Source organism: Rhinoraja longicauda, chromosome 39 (genome assembly GCF_053455715.1).
Source record: "Rhinoraja longicauda isolate Sanriku21f chromosome 39, sRhiLon1.1, whole genome shotgun sequence".
NCBI classification, from domain to species: Eukaryota; Metazoa; Chordata; class Chondrichthyes; order Rajiformes; family Arhynchobatidae; genus Rhinoraja; species Rhinoraja longicauda.
The window spans coordinates 5296055-5303483 of NC_135991.1; the positions used below are offsets into that span (position 1 = coordinate 5296055).

Here is a 7429-nt window from a genome sequence, read left to right on the forward strand (position 1 = left end):
TGAGACCGCACCTGGAGTACTGTGTGCAGTTTTGGTCTCCTAATTTGAGGAAGGGCATTCTTGCTATTGAGGGAGTGCAGCGTAGGTTCACCAGGTTAATTCCCGCGATGGCAGAACTGACATATGATGAAAGAATGGGTCGACTGGGCTTGTATTCGCTGGAATTTAGATGGATGAGAGGGGGTCTTCTAGAAACATATAAAATTCTTAAGGGATTGGACGGGCTAGATGCAGGAACAGCATTCCCCATGTTGGGGGAGTCCAGAACTAGGTGTCACAGTTTAAGACTGAGATGAGGAAAACCTTTTTCACGCAGAGTTGTGAATCTGTGGAGTTCCCTGCCACAGAGGGCAGTGGAGGCCAATTCACTGGATGTTTTCAAGGGAGAGTTGGATTTAGTTCTTTGGGCTGAGGGAATCGAGGGATATGGGGAATAAGCCGGAACGGGGACCTGATTTTGGATGATCAGCCATGATCATATTGAATGGCGACGCTGGCTCGATGGGCCGAATGGCCTACTCCTGCATCCACGTTTTGGGGGGGGGGGGGGAGCGAAAGAAAACTGTCCCAAGTCGCAAGGAATGCTACTGAAAACCATGGTGGGGGGTGTTGTGTTTGTCAGAATCACCATGGCTCAGTGGCTGTGCTTCCCTTGGAGAGGCTGCCTTGCCTGTATTTGTGAGATGCAGGCAGGCTCTCTCTGCACAGGGCCTCCCCTCAGAGGGCTCACTCTTTTTTGAAACCCTTCAATTTGTGCTCGCCCCGTGCATGCGATCAGGACCCAACACAACACAACCCATTGGATTGTCCAATATGAGGTCAAAACTCAACAGCCCGCCCTCGTCTCTCTCTCCCCCCATCGGCAAGCACAATTTATTTCAAGGGGGCTAGAATACAAAAAGCAGAGATGTAACGCTGAGGCGATGGTCAGGCCACATTTGGAGCATTGTGAGCAATTTTGGCCACCATATATAATAATTATTATAATATAATAAACATTTATTTTATTTAGCGCTTTTCAAAATACTCAACGACGCTTTACAAAACAGTCAAGACATAAAAACAAACAAACAAACAAAAGATTTGTCCTGACGGAGAAGCGGCGAACAAACAGCGCCAGCGTCCTCTCACGTCAGGGTCCGGCAATAAACAATAAAGAACACAAGACACACAATTACAAACAACCATCACAGTGATTGCTCCAGGCACACCCTCACTGTGATGGAAGACAAAGAAAAGTCTTATCTCCTCCTCATTCTTCTCCCGTGGTCAGGCAGTCAAACTGCTGCCTCGAGGCGATCGAGGCTCCCGACTTTTGGAACCCCCACTGGGCGATGGAAAGTCCCAGGCCGAGCCGAGCAGGCCGATGAAGGTCCTAAGCCCCACCGGGCGATGGAAAGTGCCACGGCCCGGAGGGGGCTTAGGATATCTGACAAAGGATGTGCTGGATCTGCAGAGGGTCCAGAGGAGGTTTACAAGAATGATCCTAGGAATTAGTAGCTTAACCAATGATGAGTGTTTGTGGGCACCGGGCCTGTACCCTCTGGAGTTCTGAAGGACGAGGGGGGACCTCATTGCAACTTAGCGAATAGTGAAAGGCTTGGATAGAGTGGATGTGGAGCGGACATTTCCACTCGTGCGAATAACCAACGGGAGACTTTGGTCACCCTTTTTCTTCAGCTTAGTTTGTTATGGTCGCGTGTCGCTGAACGGCCCATCGAGGGGCTGAGTGGCCTCCCAAGGGTACGCAACAGGTGGCCCCTAACCCCCCACCGCTGGAGAAACACGGCCGCAAGAAACGTCGTCGCTCGCTCGCTCGCTGCCGAGTGGGCAAATAAGTGGTCGGTGCAGCCCAACTACCCCCCCCTCCCTCCCTCCCCCTTCCCCTCCCTCCCTCCCTCCCTCCCTCTTCCCCTCCCTCCCCCTCCCTCCCCCTCCCTCCCCTTCCTCCTACTTCCCTCCCCCTTCTCCCCCTCCCTCCCCCTTCCCTCCCCTCCCCTCTCCTCCTCCCCTCCCCTCCCCCTCCCTCCGCCTCCCCCCCTCCCCCCCTCCCCCTCCCCCTCCCCCCCCTCCCCCCCTCCCCCCCTCTCCCCCCCTGGCAGCCGACCTTGTGCCTGTGCCCGTGACGTGGCCGCAGGCAAGCACCGTCTCTCCCGTCTGATTGGAGAGATTACAAGAGTTTCACATGTTGGGGACAAAATTTGAGGGAAAGTGGGGGTGAGGGGAAGTGGAGACAGAACATGCGGGTCGGGGGGGGAAACGCCAACAGACGGCGGCGGGGGAGCCCTTTGCAGGTCCTCACCCTGGCTATAAAGCGGGGGGGCGGGCGGGATGTGGCCGGGTTCGCGCAGTTACGGGTTATCGCTTCTCGGCCTTTTGGCTAAGATCAAGTGTAGTATCTGTTCTTATCAGTTTAATATCTGATACGTCCCTTATCTAGGGACCATATATTAAATTGATTTTTGGAACTGGGAGATGGAATAGGGGCTTGCTCCGTCCACTCCACGCATCGACCTGGTATTGCAGTGTCTCTGGGAACGGTGCACTCCCCTTTTGGGAGATATTCAAAGTTGAAAATAAAAGACAAAAATTCCTTCCTCTCCTCACGCTTGTTGCGTGTCCCTGCCCTCTCTCACTCTGTGTGTGCTGACCCTCTCTCACTCTGTGCTGCCCTCTCTCACTCTGTGTGCTGCCCTCTCACTCTGTGTGTGCTGCCCCTCTCTCACTCTGTGTGTGCTGCCCTTTATTTCCAGTGGATACTTTAAAGGTGCTGCTCGCATTTCCACCCAAATGCACTGAAACTTCCGCCGCTCCCCAACAAATCTTCAGCAAATTGCCGGCTCTGCAAATGAAGTCATTCTCAAGAGAAGAGGGTGAGCGGCAGGTGAACCACAGCGAGCACCACACCGCTAAGGTAGGACTTATCGACTCTCTGACGGGGGCAGAGGTGAATTTAGCGCCTTCACACGAGTGAGCGGTGCCTGGATGGGTCGGGTCGGGGGGGGGGGGGGGGGGTTTGTGGACTTGTCACCAGCCAGGTTTACGGCTGAGGAGGAGAGGCGGCTGGGTGGGTGGCTGGTGGAGGTGAAAGGCAAGGCCAGGTGAGTGAGCATGAGCGGAGTTTTGTGTCGAAGGCAAGTTTGCAAGTTGCTCTGAGAAGCCTCTGCAAGAAGTCTTCAGCAATTGATTGGATGAGGAAGAGCCAGTGTATCCCACACAAGAGATTAGTGTGCAACATTCGAGCACGTGGTATTAGTGGTAGGGTGTTGACATGGATAAAGAACTGGTTAGCAGACAGGAAGCAAAGAGTAGGAATTAACGGGTCAGAATGTATTCGCTGGAATTTAGGATCTTCTAGCAACATATACAATTCTTAAGGGATTGGACAAGCTAGATGCAGGAACAGCATTCCCCATGTTGGGGGAGTCCAGAACTAGGGGTCACAGTTTAAGAATAAGGGGTGGGCCATTCAGCACTGAGTTGAGGAAAATCTTTTTCACCCAGAGAGTTGTGAATCTGTGGAATTCCCTGCCACAGAAGGCAGTGGAGGCCAATTCACTGGATGTTTTCAAGAGAGAGTTAGATTTAGGGGGGGCGTGTCCAATGTCTGGCTGAGTAGACATAACTTTTCAGCACTCCCGAAAACAAAGCCCTAAACTACCAAAAAAAGACGCACTAAAAGAATTCAAGTACTTTAATTTAAAGTTAAAAGTATAAAGAACGTACTGATGACTCCCAAGAAAGAAAAGAAGGGAGCACAGCTGCCACAGAAGCAAAGAAATCCACCAAAGGAATCAAGAAAAAAAATCGAAGGTAGGCCTACAGCCCCGACGGAGCAGGGGCCTGGATTTGAGGAGCCCTCAGCAGGCGGAGAGGCATGGCCCTCTCTCTGGCAAGCCAACAATTTTAACATTATTTCTCCTGCTGTAGTTTTCCAAGGCGTCCAACTTCTCCACGATCTTTTTGCTTTCAATTGTTGCAGCAGTAATACTATCTTCATTTTTTTCCACCCTAGATTTTAACATTTCATTTTCCATTTCTATATTATCCACTCTGTTTATCACTGTTTGAAAATTCTCCTCCATTTTTTTCAAAGTCTTATATATTTCCATATTGTCCTTATGCAGTTGCTTATTATCTCTCCTCAATGCTTTCACTTCATTTTCCATCACTTTGTGATCTTCAATTTTCTTGAGCCTGTTAATAATTTCTTCAAGCATCGCTTTAATCTTAATCTCTGAATCTTCTTGATCTCCTTCTTCCTTGTTTCCACTTCCACTGCTAGTTCCCTCCTCGTCACTCGTTTCCGAAACTTCAGCCTCTCGGCCAACAGAGTTGAGGGGAAGACCCAATCAATTTTTTTCAAGATTGGATAGTGACTAGTCTGGGAATAGATAAACAAGGACCGATGGAAATAGAAAGAGCACATAGGGCTCTAAGACCGAAACCTTCGACTAATCAAAAGCCAAGATCTGTGTTGATTAAATTCTTAAGATACCAAGATAGAGAATTGGTCCTCAAATCAGTCGGGATGAATATAAGACAGGGAAAACCAATAGAGTATGAAGGTACAAAAATATTTTTTTACCCAGATATTAGTAATGTCTTGTTGAGCAGGAAAAAAGAATTTAATAAGGCAAAAAATATTTTATGGAAGAAAGGTTATAAGTTCATTTTACTGCATCCTGCTACTTTGAAGATCATGATCAACATTGGAGAAAATAAAATTTTCAAAGACTTTGTCAGAGCACAAGATTTTGCTGAAGAATTGCCATTGAGAATTGATTAAGAAGATCGATGAATGAATGATTATTATCCTCTCTGTATACTATAGAGGGGATCAATTGTATTAAGGATAGTTAATCTTTAGAAGTACTACTTGAAATATCGGGGGGGTTGGAGAATATGCATGCTCTACCATAATCATGGGCACAAGTGTGGTGTGGACCACACCTCGTATAATAGAGGGGGGTAATGTTGTTAATCTATTTATTAACAACATTAGAGGGAGGGTTTACTTTTCTATCTTTCTTTTTTCTTTTCTGTATTTGTATCTGGACGATGGAAGGGAGTACACTGAAATACGGCACAACGTAAATATTGGAAGAGATATCAAGGTAAGGAAGAAGGGGAAAAGAAAAAAAGAATGAATGGATAATAAATTAAATTTTCTAAGTTATAATGTGAATGGGTTAAATGGACCGATAAAAAGGAAGAGAATTTTAACACAGATGAAAAAATTGGAAGTGGATATAGCTTTCTTACAAGAAACACATCTAACGGAAAAAGAACATCAAAAGTTAGAGAGACTGGGTAGGAAGTATGGTAGCATCTTCTGTTAATTCAAAAGCAAGAGGGGTTGCTATCCTATTTAAGAAAACGCTACCAATTAAGATACAAAATATTGTAAGTGACCCAGTAGGTAGATTTATAATCGTACATTGTCAAATTTTCTCAGAATTGTGGACTTTAATGAATATATATGCACCAAATACAAATGATGAGAAGTTTGTGCAGGATACTTTTCTAAATCTAGCGGAAGCACATGAAAATATATTGGTAGGGGGAGATTTTAACTTTTGTTTAGATCCAGAAATGGATAGATCATCAAGAACAATGACAAGGACAAGAGCAGCGAAGATAACATTGAATTTAATGGAAAATTTAAATTTAATAGATATTTGGAGGAAAAGCCATCCTAGGGAAAAAGACTACTCCTTCTATTCCAATAGACATGAGACATATTCTAGAATAGATCTATTTTTGATTTCAGCTCAATTAAGGGGAAGAATAATACAAATAGATTACAAGGCTAGATTGCTATCGGATCATTCACCATTATTAATGAAAATTAAGATGCCAGATAAAGAACAGTCAGTATATAGATGGAGACTCAACTCTTTACTATTGAAAAGGCAAGACTTTTGCAATTTTATTCGAGGACAAATTCGATTATTTTTGGAAACAAATTTAAATTCAGTTAATGATAAATTCATTATATGGGATGCAATGAAGGCATACTTGAGAGGCCAAATTATAAGCTACTCATCTAAGATAAAGAAAGATTATAGGAAGGAATCTGAAAGATTAGAAAAAGAAATCACCGTATTAGAAAAAGACTTACAGAATGCTTCTTCAGATACAAAAAAAACACAACTTGGAATAAAAATTTCAGTACAATACTTTACATACTTATAGAACAGAGAGTTAGATTTAGTTCTTTGGGCTGAGGGAATCGAGGATATGGGGAATAAGCCTGATTTTGGATGATCAGCCATGATCATATTGAATGGCAGCGCTGGCTCGATGGGCCGAATGGCCTCCTCCTGCATCTAGGTTTCGGGGGGGAGGGGAGTGAGAGAAAACCGTCCCTAGTCGCAAGGAATGCTACTGAAACCACGGGGGGGGGGGGGGGGGGGGGGGTGTTTGCCACAATTTGCAGCTGAAGGAGATGAGATGGAGCCGTTCACACCTTTTTTGCCCTGTGTCATCACCAGAGCCAGGAGGTTCAGGCACTAAAAATCTCTGAAATAGGCAGGCAAATAGGCATAATAAAATTACAAAAAAGGCACCAAAAAGACATTGCCAAAAAAAGGCATAAAAAGGCATGTATTTCCACAACCAAAATATGGTTAAAAATGTGTTTAGCTGTCTGTACATGCTGGTAGATGAAATATTTCTTCTCGTGTGTTTTTCCCTGTGTCATCACCAGAGTCAGGATGTTTTCTCACTGCTTTCTCACATGCTTTGCAAACCAGCACGCAGTTGTCTGTAGAGAATATATCACTCCCATACGCTCTCACCAAATTGTTCAGTTTTTACATGGCGTTGACTTGACTTTAGGCATTTTGACGCTTGCAGGGGTAGATCCTACAGGAGTGGGGATACAGACCTCTACAGGCAAGCCAGTACAAGCTGAGAAGGGTAATCGGAGCTGCCAAGGAAAGGTACTCTAAGAAGCTGAGGAGCAAGTTCTCAGCTAATGACCCTTCTTTAGTTTGGAAGGGCTTGCCAAAACATCACAAGCCACAAGATGAAAACACAATCGTCAGCTGTCCAACGACCTGAACGAGTTCTACTGCAGGTTCGAGAAACAGAAACTTAACCGTGGTAGCCCCTCCCCACTCCCCATCCAACACTTCACACCTACTTATTCACAAAATGCTAGAGTAACTCAGCAGGTCAGGCAGCATCTCGGGAGAGAAGGAATGGGTGACGTTTCGGGTCGAGAAACGTCTCGGGTCGTTTTGGGTCGAGAAGGGTCTCGACCCGAAACGTCACCCATTCCTTCTCTCCCGAGATGCTGCCTGACCTGCTGAGTTACTCCAGCATTTTGTGAATAAATCGATTTGTACCAGCATCTGCAGTTATTTTCTTATACTTCACACCTACTCACAGCCTGACTCCAGTTTGTAAAGACTGGACCCTT

At 45.8% G+C, this 7429-nt stretch overlaps 1 non-coding gene across 1 annotated transcript; it reads left to right on the forward strand.

Annotated features, from left to right (window-relative positions):
• Positions 1-2360: 2360 nt before the first annotated feature.
• On the forward strand, positions 2361-2551 carry LOC144611281 (U2 spliceosomal RNA). The gene has a single exon (XR_013549504.1). It is a non-coding gene; the product is annotated as a U2 spliceosomal RNA (small nuclear RNA).
• Positions 2552-7429: the final 4878 nt, after the last annotated feature.